Source organism: Amblyomma mixtum, chromosome 7 (genome assembly GCF_055824585.1).
Source record: "Amblyomma mixtum isolate Tamu chromosome 7, ASM5582458v1, whole genome shotgun sequence".
In the NCBI taxonomy this organism is placed as follows: Eukaryota; Metazoa; Arthropoda; class Arachnida; order Ixodida; family Ixodidae; genus Amblyomma; species Amblyomma mixtum.
This window is the reverse complement of record NC_143018.1, coordinates 34,008,558-34,020,586: the sequence shown is the minus strand read 5'-3', so window position 1 is coordinate 34,020,586 and position 12,029 is coordinate 34,008,558. Positions and strand designations below refer to the sequence as shown.

General features: G+C 45.0%; 1 protein-coding gene across 1 annotated transcript in view; it reads left to right on the top strand.

The window, feature by feature from the left end:
- Positions 1-12,029, top strand: part of LOC149335617 (uncharacterized) — a 178,971-nt gene that overhangs the window by 9,688 nt on the left and 157,254 nt on the right. The gene's annotated exons all lie outside the window — the stretch shown is intronic.

Below are 12,029 nucleotides of genomic sequence, written 5' to 3'. Positions count from 1 at the left end.
CATTTACTTATCCAGTGCAGCTCTCAAATACTTTTGTCTTTAATGCCTGCGAGGGGAAGCCCCTAAAACACATCGAGGATATTGCGTCCGATTTTTATGCGGCAGTAAGAATCAGGTGTTCGTGCTTAGCAAGCACACGATACTAAGTGCACAGCAATCATCCGATTCACATCTAAATTTCATTTCAAATCATTGCCGGTCCAAGTATTCTACTGTTTTTCGCGCCGTAGAATACCAAGACTTCTCTTTTCGCGCCATGGAGACCTCACAACCATTCAGAGAACCTGCAAAAAATCAAAATAGGAGGCACGAAACAGCGGCACTTTCACAAGATGCGGAGTCGTATAAGTATGCAAAATAATAATCTTGCCATAGAAACAGGTAGGAAGCAATAACAGACGACATGCGTCGTCGGAATAAGTGATTCGAGAACATGATATCTATCCTGAAACGGATGCAGCTGCTCTTGTTACTCGCAGTACGTGCAGGATATCTCCTGCTTACATAGCTGAACATAATACCATACCCTAAACGCGAATTTGCCTATATGGGAGTAAACAGTCCTCCATCACACTTCCTTTCATTAAAAAAAAAAAATCCATGAGATAACTGCGACGACCCGCACTGGAGCAATGCGAACGCAAAACATCCGCTTACTATATCGACGTCCGCGGCTGCTCTGACGTCCATGTACTATATCGACGTCCGTGCCTATTTTCACGTCTAAGCATTTCTTTTCGCGTTTTTTCACGCTCAATTAACTCACTCACCGCACCTCATCAAACAAATTTTTCCCACGGAAACATTTTATCACACACTTATCTATCGCAATCACACTTTCACACATTTATCTCCAGAGAACGACGTCATCGTGCGGACGAAATTTGCGGACACGTTTTGCACACACCTTTTGTTGACGCGACATACTATAATGCGTTCGCATTAAAAATAAGTGCTTTAGAGGAGAGCATACTCCTTTTTTTTCTTTGTGTTTGTGCTGATAGTCCAGAGTGAACTCCATGGTCGTCCTCGCTCCCTACTAAGATGAGCAGCTCGTTTCCTTTGAAGCACGCACGGCCTTTCTCCTGAAGATTGCCTATGCCTCCAACCCTTGCGCATCGCAAAGCAGGAATCCGGGAAGCACGTGTAAGGGGGGGGGGAGTTTTAAGGAGGATAGAAAAAAAAACGCAAAGGAGGATAGTTAAGAAAGAGAGGGGAATGAAGGATCGGAGGCCCGTGCTCTGGGTCTGCGGCGCCGTTGCGATGGTTGCACGTGCCCCGGTTTTCAAATCGCGAGCACGAATCGAAGCGACCCCCGGCCGTTACTGGTAGATAGCGAAGAGAAAAGTCCAGGCTTGAGCCTTAAAGAAAAGCCGACAAGCACGTTGGAACCAAGTACCGCATGCAAGAGACGTTGCTCCTCGCATAGCCTCCACTTGTGCCCTGGTCTCCCCCACCACACTTCTACGACTCCGCAGGGAACTTGTAAACTGGATCGCCCGGGGTTGGCTGCTCTTGCCTTGGAATACACTTTCTAGGGCTTGATTTTTTTTTTCTCTTATCCACATCCCTCTCCCTACGCCATCATTCTCTTTTCGCTCGCATTCCTATTCCTTAAGTCTCGTTTTCGGTATGTCTTCTTCAGTCATTCTGTTCTTTTTTTTCTCTCTTCAATATGTGGTTCTTAGGTTCAATCGATGCCCCAGAACAGCTATGTATCGCTATACAAATGTTTTTTCTCTTGGTTTTTGAATGATTTTTGCCTCTTGTATGGTTTGTAGTCGATTCACGTTATTCCTGACATGCGCATACTGACCTTCGTTCGGTCTGGCACGCGACTGGCAGTCTGGCAAGACTGACCCGCCCGTGCCAGCGTCAGTCTTGATTCACTGTTTTTTTACGAATTCGCCTTTCCCGCTGTCTTTTTTATCCCTTACTTCTTTCCTTATACCTCTAACGTTTGGTTAGTTTAATAGCGTTCCTCCGCATCCGTTGTTCGTACTTATCCGCGCATTTGCCCGTCCGCCAGATCGAAGTTTTTTTTTTTATATTTGTCCTCTGTTACGCAGCCCGTTTATTTTGATGGTTTATCTCTTTTATTTGTGACGGCAACGACGGCGTATCCACATACCTTTTCAGTATGAATGATTACTTTCCCCTTGCTTCATTCCTGTTCTTTCAGGTGAGGCTCAAAGTGTGGGCGCAAGGTTTTTCACTTTTTTCTAAATCAAAAGCGCTTGCGTATTCCTTTGTGAGATGCTTCTCCATTTCACATGATCGCGCCCTCACAATGTGATACTTACTGTGATGGCGCTTGCATTATGGGTAGTAAATGGTACTTATGGTACTTCCTGACCAATTTTTTTCAGGCTGTAGATCCTGCATTGATTGCTTTTCTCATTATCATCATAATCATCGTCATCTATTTGACTCTACCCAGTGCAGGGCGAAGGCATCTCTAATATTTCTCCAATTAACCCTGTCCTGTGCCACCTGCGGCTACCCTATCCCAGCAAACTTCTTAATCTCATCCGCCCACCTAACTTTGTGCCGCCCCCTGCTACGCTTGCCTTCTCTTGGAATCTAGCCCGTTAGCTTAACGATTATTAGTCATCTCACCTTCGCATTACGCGCCCTGCCTAAGCCGAATTTTTCTTGGTTTCGACTAGGGTTTTATAAGCCCACATTTGTTCCCTGGTCTGGGACGTGATCTGGGTTACGGCCACGTTCGCCGCAACGAGGTGCCAAAAATCACATTCAACTCAGGTTCCCTGAAACCTAAACCTTACTAATACCTTGTTCTGCTTGACAAAGATAAGTTGTACAAGTATGCAAATTACTGCCACCAGCTCTCGAGCATCAAAGGCTTGTATCTTTTCTTACCTTGCGTGCGCAAATTCTACGTTGTTTACTTTTCCTTTCAGTGGTAACGATTTAACGACCACCTATCCTCGTGCAAAAACACAATATATTTAAACATCAAATGTTTTCGTACAGGCGCACTACTTTACTCTTCTTTCGCAACACTTTCGTCTCTCTATTAGCGGCGGTTGTGGCGTACAATTTTTTTCGAAATCACCTGTGAGTTTCAGTGATTTCCGCAATCGATGACATGTTTTGGCGTTCATGAAAATGGTGTCCGCGGATCTAACGTCACCAGCGTATTTGGCTCCTACGCTATACTATTTTGTTTACTTCCACTCTTCGTATGTGTTTGTGCGTGCCTGTCTTTTCTGCCTGGAATTTCTCCCTGTTTTTGTGTTTCCTTTTTTTTTTGTTCTTATCGCTTTTTTTCCTCACGAACGACTTCGTAGTCCCTCCCCGGAAAATCTGCCATTCCGTTGGGCTGCAGCGTCTATGTTTTGTTTTTTTTTTTCCCGAGCCGCTTTCACTCGAAAGCTTTGATGCTTCCCCTTGGGGCGCACGTCAAGGAAACGTGGGTGCAAACAAGACAGCTTCTGTTGCTCGCCGGCGTCGGACAAACTCGGTCAAACTACGTGTGACCGAGCCTCGAGTGTTCTTAAGGCGAAAGCCTTTAACCGCTCTTATTCGCGGCCATGACTCTGTCCGTCCGTTACATCTGAAGTGAAAGTCGTAACTAGTCATTACTATGAGTAACTAGTCACTAACGAGTCATGACTAGTCAGTCATTACTGGTTAGTCATGTCATTAACCAGTCATGACTAGTCAATCATTATCCAATCATGGCTAGTTAGTCATCAACTAATTAGTCATGACTAACTAGTCATTAACCAGTCATGACTAACTATTCATTAACCAGTCATGACTAACTAGTTATTAACCAGCCATCACTAGTTAGTCATGACCGGTTAGTTACGACTGACAAGTTAGTCATTAGCCAATCATGACTAGTTAGAGCAGAATGTTGGGCCAGTTGGTGCAGCAACATATTCAAGAAAACTTTGTGCAGAATAACACAAGACGGAAGGGAGAAACACGTACAAACACACGAGCGCTCGTGTGTGTGTGTACGTGTTTCTCCCTTCCGTCTTGTGCTATTCTGCGCAAAGTTTTCTTGAATATGACTAGTTAGACATCAACTAATTAGTCACGAATACCTAGACATTAACTAGTCACGAACTAATTAATAATGATTAGTTAGTCATTATCCAATCATGACAAGTCCGTTAGTAATCAGTCACGAACTAATTAGTAATGATTAGTTAGTCATTATCCAATCATGACAAGTTAGTCAGTAATCAATCATGACTAGTTAGTCATAGCTCATGAATAATTAGTCATGACTAGCCAATCCAAGTCACCCCATAGCCGCCTCGTGTGTGCCTACGGCCGCGCAGACAAAGTTGCGTGGAAGAGCTTTCGTCTCGCGCATTTTAGATCGTCAAAGTGCCCCCTCAATTTTTCATTTTCTCCTAGGATTTCTCGCCTTATAGACGGGGTTAAAAAAAACCCCTAGGCGTCAGCCTCTTCCCTTGCCTTCATTTGTTAGTCTACTATACTCTACGTCGAAACGACCAGCAAGCAAGCCCCGCGTCTGGCTGGTCGGAGTAAAATGGGGGGGGGGTTCGTTCGATGATGGGCAGCACACACACAAAAAAATAAAAATAAAAATTGCCTTGCCCGCAAGCCTATGCCATAACGGGCCCAAATCAGTTTAATATAGATAATGGGGAGCGAGGGAGTTCAAATAATTTGCTTAGCAGATAAACAAAATTATAGAAAATGTGATATGCTTTAACGAAAACTGCAAAGGGCCAGGCTCAGGAACGTTTAACGAATTTATAAGGTGAATTACCGAACAGTGAATGTATACTCATTCGGGTTGCGTAAATGTGGCGGGCTTACACTTCTACTTTAACTCGAAAGAAAATAAAAATAAATGTTGGACGAAATCTATATTAAAAAGAATGAAAACAAATTGTTGAGAAATACGGGCAATGTAGAAGCTCTGGCCCTTTTATAATCGATTATGGAATACATATCAGGTCGCAATAAATTGTAAAGTTTAGAGTGCATCACTAGTATGCATTTCAGTCTATCATCAGATGAAGCTGATCCTGACAAAAGCCAGATGCGTCTATCGCCATATCGGCGGCTCTGGAAAACCTCACCAGCAGTGTGTGGAAGCGAACACGTTGGATCTTACAACGTACCCATTCCGAGGTCTTCCATGAATGTTGGCCCTCCTCCGAAGGTGTTACTTAATGTGGTCCTTCAGGGTTTTATGGTATGCTCTTGCGTTATCGCCGGAGTGAGCTCGAGTGTGATGTACATCCATTTTCTTTGTGCCTTCACATCTGAGAAAGATATCGCGCATTATATTTGTTTATTGTATCAGCTATTTCTTAAAACGCGGGAACAGCTACACGCCTATGCTTTACTGTCTGCAAATTGTGCAAAATAAGCTGCCAATAAGAGTTCACTATTTAGGAAGTTAAAGCTGTCGGCTTCAGAACACCGCACTGAGTCCGCTTTCTTTCCTTTGGATATTTTTTTGTTGTTTTCATGTTCTGTAATTTCATATCTCTGTGGCTACGTCATTGTTTTATTTTATTTTACATCATTTATTCATTTTGCCTCGATATTCGCCCGTAATAATGTATGTACTGGACATTTATGTTCCTGTAGCCGAAGTGTTGTGATTCAAGTTCCTTCCACTTACAGCTAGGACTGTGAATGGCAGAATAGTGGAATTCTAAGATGGCCTATGGACAGGTTTTTTTTTTGTTGTTTTTAGGCCTGCGACGTTATGAACCACAATGCTAACAATGAGCCGCAACATTGCATGACAAATGTACCAGCAATTTCTTGACTTAGGGCATCGCAGAATAACTGTGCAGTCTCAGTGAATTGAATGCCAACCCAGGAATTTGAAAGGCATAAAGAGCATTTTTTCTCTGTTCGGCATTCTTCCACTCTTCTGTTCTTTTCAGTTATGGTCGCTGCATCACTTACAAAGCTAAAACCGCTGCATCTTCCACGTTCGCAATCGGAAGGGTGCCCAAACACAGAGAAGCAGCATTTACTAGAACCTATGTACTTCAAGCGAGAGGCATGGGGCAGAGGGATGGGTTTGGCATAAAATTCCCGGGGAATGGAATATATTAATGTAATTGAAAGGCTGCTTAATCTGCTCTTCGTTTTTTTTTTTCAGCGTTTGATCAACGACAAGCGTCGTTCTTGTTATCTTATTCATGAGTGCCTTCAGTTTACGCCTCTTGTTTTGCGCTTTTTAATTGCTTCCACGTCCGATTTGCGGCTTAGCGGAAGGTCTTATGCAATTTTTGCGTTTTTATTCGTTACGGTATTTCGCAGCAATATGAAGATATTGTTTTTCTTTCATTCTAGTTTATTTCGTTGTTCCAATGCTTGGTCGTTAGGTTCCCTCTTAGCCTCGTCCTTCACCGAAATACCGGGACAAGGGTTGAGTATACGAGAGTGAAATACGTCCTCCTAATAAAGAGGGGATCCCGCGGATACCATTCGCGCCCCCGCGTGTTACTTACCTGTCGCCGGGAATCGACCCTGGGGCAGTAAACAGCCTTCCCATTCCGAGCCAGGTAAGCCGCAGCCAGGCGCGCTGGCCAGCACCAAGCGGTTAACTACGGGCTGAATTGTAAAGACCGGCCTGTGCCACGGGCTCTGCCCCCCCGCCCTCCCACGCGCAAACACCACAGAGCCCCCGAAGTCGGCTGAGAAGTCAGCCAGAACATAGTCACGTGCACTATACTTCGCCTGAAACATAGCACAGACTATGCGGCTGAAATTTCGGCATATTGTAACGGTAGGTGCCCAGCTCTAGTGCCACGTGTGTACTGAGGTCTAAACTGAGAGACAGAGAGAGAGAGATGACAATGGAAAACGAAAGAAATTAAGAAACCTGGATAGAATGAAAGCGTGAAAAATTGAGCGTTGACAAGGTAATACTGGTCTAGCTTGCTTCGGCCCGGTCGCTTTGCATGGACCAGGGAGTTGAAACACCATCGCTTGTCCCACACATGAGCGTACTTGCGGAGGGGACATGTGCTAGATAGCGTAATAAAAAGAAATACAAATAAAGTTTCAGAGACAGAGAGAAAGACAGTGATAGACAGACAGGGTGGCATGAAGCACGCACTTGCGAGCGCACACACACGCGCGCCGACGCGCCTGCATAGAGCCGGTAAAGATTTCGAGCTTTACAGGGGAAAAACTGTGCCTACTGCACAGCTTTTACTACCATCCGATATCAAAACACCCCCTGCTGAAACCACCGATCCGAACTTCCAGTCGCCTCAGCCACAGCCATCCCATAGCCAGCATCAAGAGCCGTACTTCAGCAATGAGCAGTTCCTTTTTTCCTGACGCAATAAACCATTGGAATGCCCTGCCCAACGACATTGCATCATGCAACGATCGCAAATCATTTCGCGCGAAACTCACCAGTCATTTTCAGAACACGTGAACCGTTTGTTGGCCTTTACTTTTTTTTCTGTATTTTCCCTGTGTTTTTCTTGTATTTTTCTGTACTTTTTTGGATTCCCTTATTTTATAACCACTTGTTACTCTTTATTTTATTTTTGTAGCGTTTGCAGTTGCAGTGTTCTTTTCATGGCCTATGTTTTCATCATGAGTCCATTTACACAAAACAACTTGTAACCCCCTCCTTATGTAATGCCCACGTGCCTTTAAGGATGAAATAAATGAAATGAAGCAACGGATGACGCAACCACTTCCTCAGTGCCCTTAAGAATGAAATAAAGCGCGACCGATCTTCCTGCCCCTATATCCGTTTAAAGCCTTTGCAGCCGAAGCGGTGACACACAGCGTATAAATCGCTTAAAAGCAGCAAACAAGCCAGTACGTTCCCAGAAATATACGAAACTAGTCCGCTAAATTTCGTAACGCGGCTAACCAAGTACCATCAGTGCACGCTGGCACAATAAAAATAAAAAATTCGCTGTGGCTTAGCTTGGTTAAGCCCGGTAATTGCGAAAGCAATATCCGTACCTACGCCGTGGTACAGCTGGTAGTGTAGCTGGTGGTGGTGCTTGTGGCTAGACTTGTGGTGATGCATCGGTTATACAGTCCAATCCAATCCATTCCAATCCAATACAATCCAATACAATCCAATGTAATCTAATCTAATCCAATCCAGTCCAATCCAATCCAGTCCAATCCAGTCCAATCCAATCTAATGCAATCTAATGCAATCAAGGTCAAATGAAGGTTAATGGTGTTCACGGCCGCGGAACGATGGTCGTCACGGCCGCGGCACGGCAAAGGCGTGAAAGTGCAAGTAGTATTGCTTCCGCAATAAAACAAGAAGGTGCAAGGTCAGCATTCGCTAAACAGTCGGAGGAACGAACAGTAGCGCATCACCGATCATTTAATGAAAACGCCCCGCATGATTGATGTTCCGCGCAGTGCTGATCAAGGCGCGAGAACGTGTTGCTCTTGAAATCGAATAAAAGGAAGGTGTAAATGACACAGCTGATAAGGACAAAGAAATACGATAAACGAGCAATAGCACAGAACGACAGACGCAGAGAAGCAAACGAAAAACACTGTGAAGTAGAAATAATGCAAAATTACGCATTAAACCTTTCACACGTTGAACAAACTTAAAAACTGGCTGCGTGACATATCGATTCGTTTGTATAACATTGACTGTTTCAATCAACCTCTCAAGACATTTCATACCACGAGATTCTGATTCTCCGAAACCGCTGTATATTACCTTCCCCTTAAGAAAAGCCCGAGCCTTAGGCCAGTTCATGGCAATAAAAATTATACGAAAAGGTGTTTACCTTGCATTGAGTGCGTGATACCTACACTGACACACAGCTCGCTGCAATGGCGTGCGCACACCGCCAAGCTATTTCTTTTTTGACGCAATGTACACCTGACTTCTGGCAACGCTGACAAGAAGAGAAAAACAAATACAGAAGGAAGCAATGCCGAAATGTCAATACTGCGTCCATCGTAAAAGCCTGCTCTGAAGCACGTTGCTCAAGCCTTCGCCAACTTTGCTGTAATCTCCTTCCCTTAGTTCCCTCTCTTGTCTCAGCTATTTAGTCTTTCTCTTCCCTCACAACGTGTAATCGTGAGCCCAAATAGCGGCTCCGTGTACGGAGAGAGCTTTTTTGGCGAGTATTTTTCAAGCATTTTTTTAAGTATTTAGCACTCGTTCTTTTCGTCGTCTCTCTCTCCCTGTCCCAAGTCGTTTCGTCAAAGTTAGTGCTACCCACTGCAAAAAACAAAACAAAACAAAACAAAAACTAAATGTTATGCCAACTGCTATATTAAACCGGTTGGTTTATTGGTTTGGTTTATTGAGGTTTAGCGTCCGAAAGCAACACAGGCTATGAGAGACGCCGTAGTGAAGGGCTCCGGAAATTTAGACCACTTGGGGTTCTTTAACCTGCCCTGACATCGCACAGCACACGGGCTTCTAGAATGTCGCCTACATCGAAATTCGGCCGCCGTGGCCGGGATCTAACCCGCGTCTTTCGGGACAGCAGCGGAGCGCCATAACCACTGAGCCACCGCGGCGGGAGCGTATAACCAAACATTATTCGATTTATTGACGGACAGAATAGCTTGCCGTAGCTGCTTCATTAACCTTTTAGACCAACGTGTTCTCGGGGCATTAGAGGCGAAACGAAGAGGCACAGAGATGGAGAAGAAAAAGAAAAGAAAGGACACAGGTGGTTGTAAAACACGAGGACAGCCCAGCCCGGGGTATACAACCAAAGCGCTGGCCGCTGTATTTTACGTCACGGACTGCTGCCGGCTGGCGACGACGTCTATTCGCAAATGGCCCGGCTTTCTGCCGCTGCTCCTTCTTCCACTGCCGCCATTGCTTCTTGTGTTGTTTCTGCTGCTGCCGCTGCCTGTGCTGAAATGGCGACGGGTTTTGCTCCTGCCGCGTTCTTCCCAAGTTCTCGGAAAGCAATGAGCGACCGTTATCTAAATCTCGGGCTGTTCTAACCGGCGAGGAAAGCAAGGCTATTGGCTTTTCTTATCTGAGTCCTGGTTTGGGTGAAGAAGCAATGAAAGAAAGCACAAAGCGTGAAAGAAGTGGGCTGAATCCTGCAGGCGTCTGCGGGTGTTACGACGGTGGAATGTGGCACACGTGTCTAGTAAAGTTGCCAGGCCTCCTTACCCTCCGCTCTCCTGAAATTCCTGCATTTATAAATAAGTTAGGCATTGAGAGAGCGATTTAATCGATATCCTGCACTTAGAATACAGCGCGGTGTGGTATCCTTTTTTTGTGACGTTTTGTTGCATTCATCAGGGGAGGAGATCTGAATTTACTATCGAAGATGTGTTTTATGCATCGTCTTCCACGTCTGTCACCTTATCTGCCACAAGTTCTCAATGTTTCTGTTCTCACACTTCTTTTCTTGCTTTTCTAACAGGGAGCCTGGCATATGTTCTCCTACAAACACAGAAAGAAAATAGGCCGTTGCTGCCGTCTTGTTCAAGTTAATGACGACGATGTGGCGGCCACTTTCACAGGCTACTGGTATATGTCGTTCTGGGACATGACTTCAAATAAGCAAAAATCGCTTGCAAGATGGCGCCACCGCGAGTTCTATTTATTTTTTTTTATTTCTGGTTTGGTTTACGGCGGTTGAACGCTCCAAAGCAACTCAGGCTACGAAGGACGCCGTAGTGAAGAGCTCAGGAAATTCCGACCACCTGGGGTTCTTTAACGTGCACTGACATCGCACAGTACACGGGCCTCTAGAATTTCGCCTCCATGTAAATTCGGCCGGCGCGGCCGGGATCGAACCTGCGTCTTTCGGGTCAGCAGCCGAGCGCCATAACCACTGAGCCCCCCGGGCCCGCTATTTTTTGTTTCTACTGAACCTCAGCATCACGGAGAGTCTAGCGTGTACCAAGGAGTTTCCGTTATTATTGCGCAATATTGCCCAAAAGAACGAGCTGGTCCGAGAGAAACAGAAAGCTTTCTAACGGCAGCTATCATTAAGCTTCTTCAGTCCTCTTTAGACTCTTGGCGCCTCAAGTTTTTTTTAAATAAAAATTACGAAATAAAGGGGCTTTTGGGGAAACCCTGTAGTGTGCAAGGGTTGTCACTTTACATATCAACGTTTAGGATCTTAATGAAAGAAAAACTGCATGACAGAAAGTGAAAGTAGGCTTAGAGAAAGTAGGTATGCTAATAAGTCATTGAAGTTTCCGTGCTGACATTCTCTCTCACCCTTCGCCAATTTGTGTCGAACTAATATTTATACGAAGGGTCTTCTCTTTCCATCTGCGAAGTCCATCTATACTATCTTGTACGCGTGTGTTTTGCATCGTGTTGTCCTCATGTGTGCGAATTCTTCCTAATGTCATCTCTCTAACTCCACCTGCGCCGAGGCCGGGAGTTGTGCTTCTGCACAATTCTTTTATATATTTCTTCTATCCGCGACACCTGCTAACACGGCACGCGATTACCGGCCTCTGCAAACATTTCATCGGCGAAGCAATAATCAGCCTTTTATACTGAGGAACATCGAGGTTCGCTTTTTTACGTAAATCACCGAGTAGCTTGCCCGGTCACGAACGGAAAGTTCCACCCCAATGTTTACCCTCCGTGGAGCTGGTTCTCCACGCAGCTCGACAGTAAGCGGAGCTCTTACTCGCGTGGGTGAGGTATTCTCGTTAATGGAAGAGGAACGACGCTTCCCAAGTATCGAAAAATGTTCGAAACTTTCGGAACTTTGTTCTAAGCAAAAAGGAAGAATCAATTCAGTTCCAGCTTTCTTGCCAGAGCTTGGAAGACTAGACTTTCGTAAATGGCAAACAGAGAGTTGCATGCCGCAGCGTTCATCATTTCAGCAACGCTTCAGCGTTTCACAGCCAAGACCGGTATAGGTTGGGAAATAATATTCTTTTAAGAGTGTTCTGGAGGAACGCAATTATTTTTTGTTTTTCTCTTTAGTTGTACGATAGTTCAGTCCTCCTTCTGTGGCATCTCACTTTGGCCTGTGTCCCTTACCGATCCTCTTTCACCGCTAGGACTCCTTACAGCGCCTTTCGGCTGGTGTGAAAAA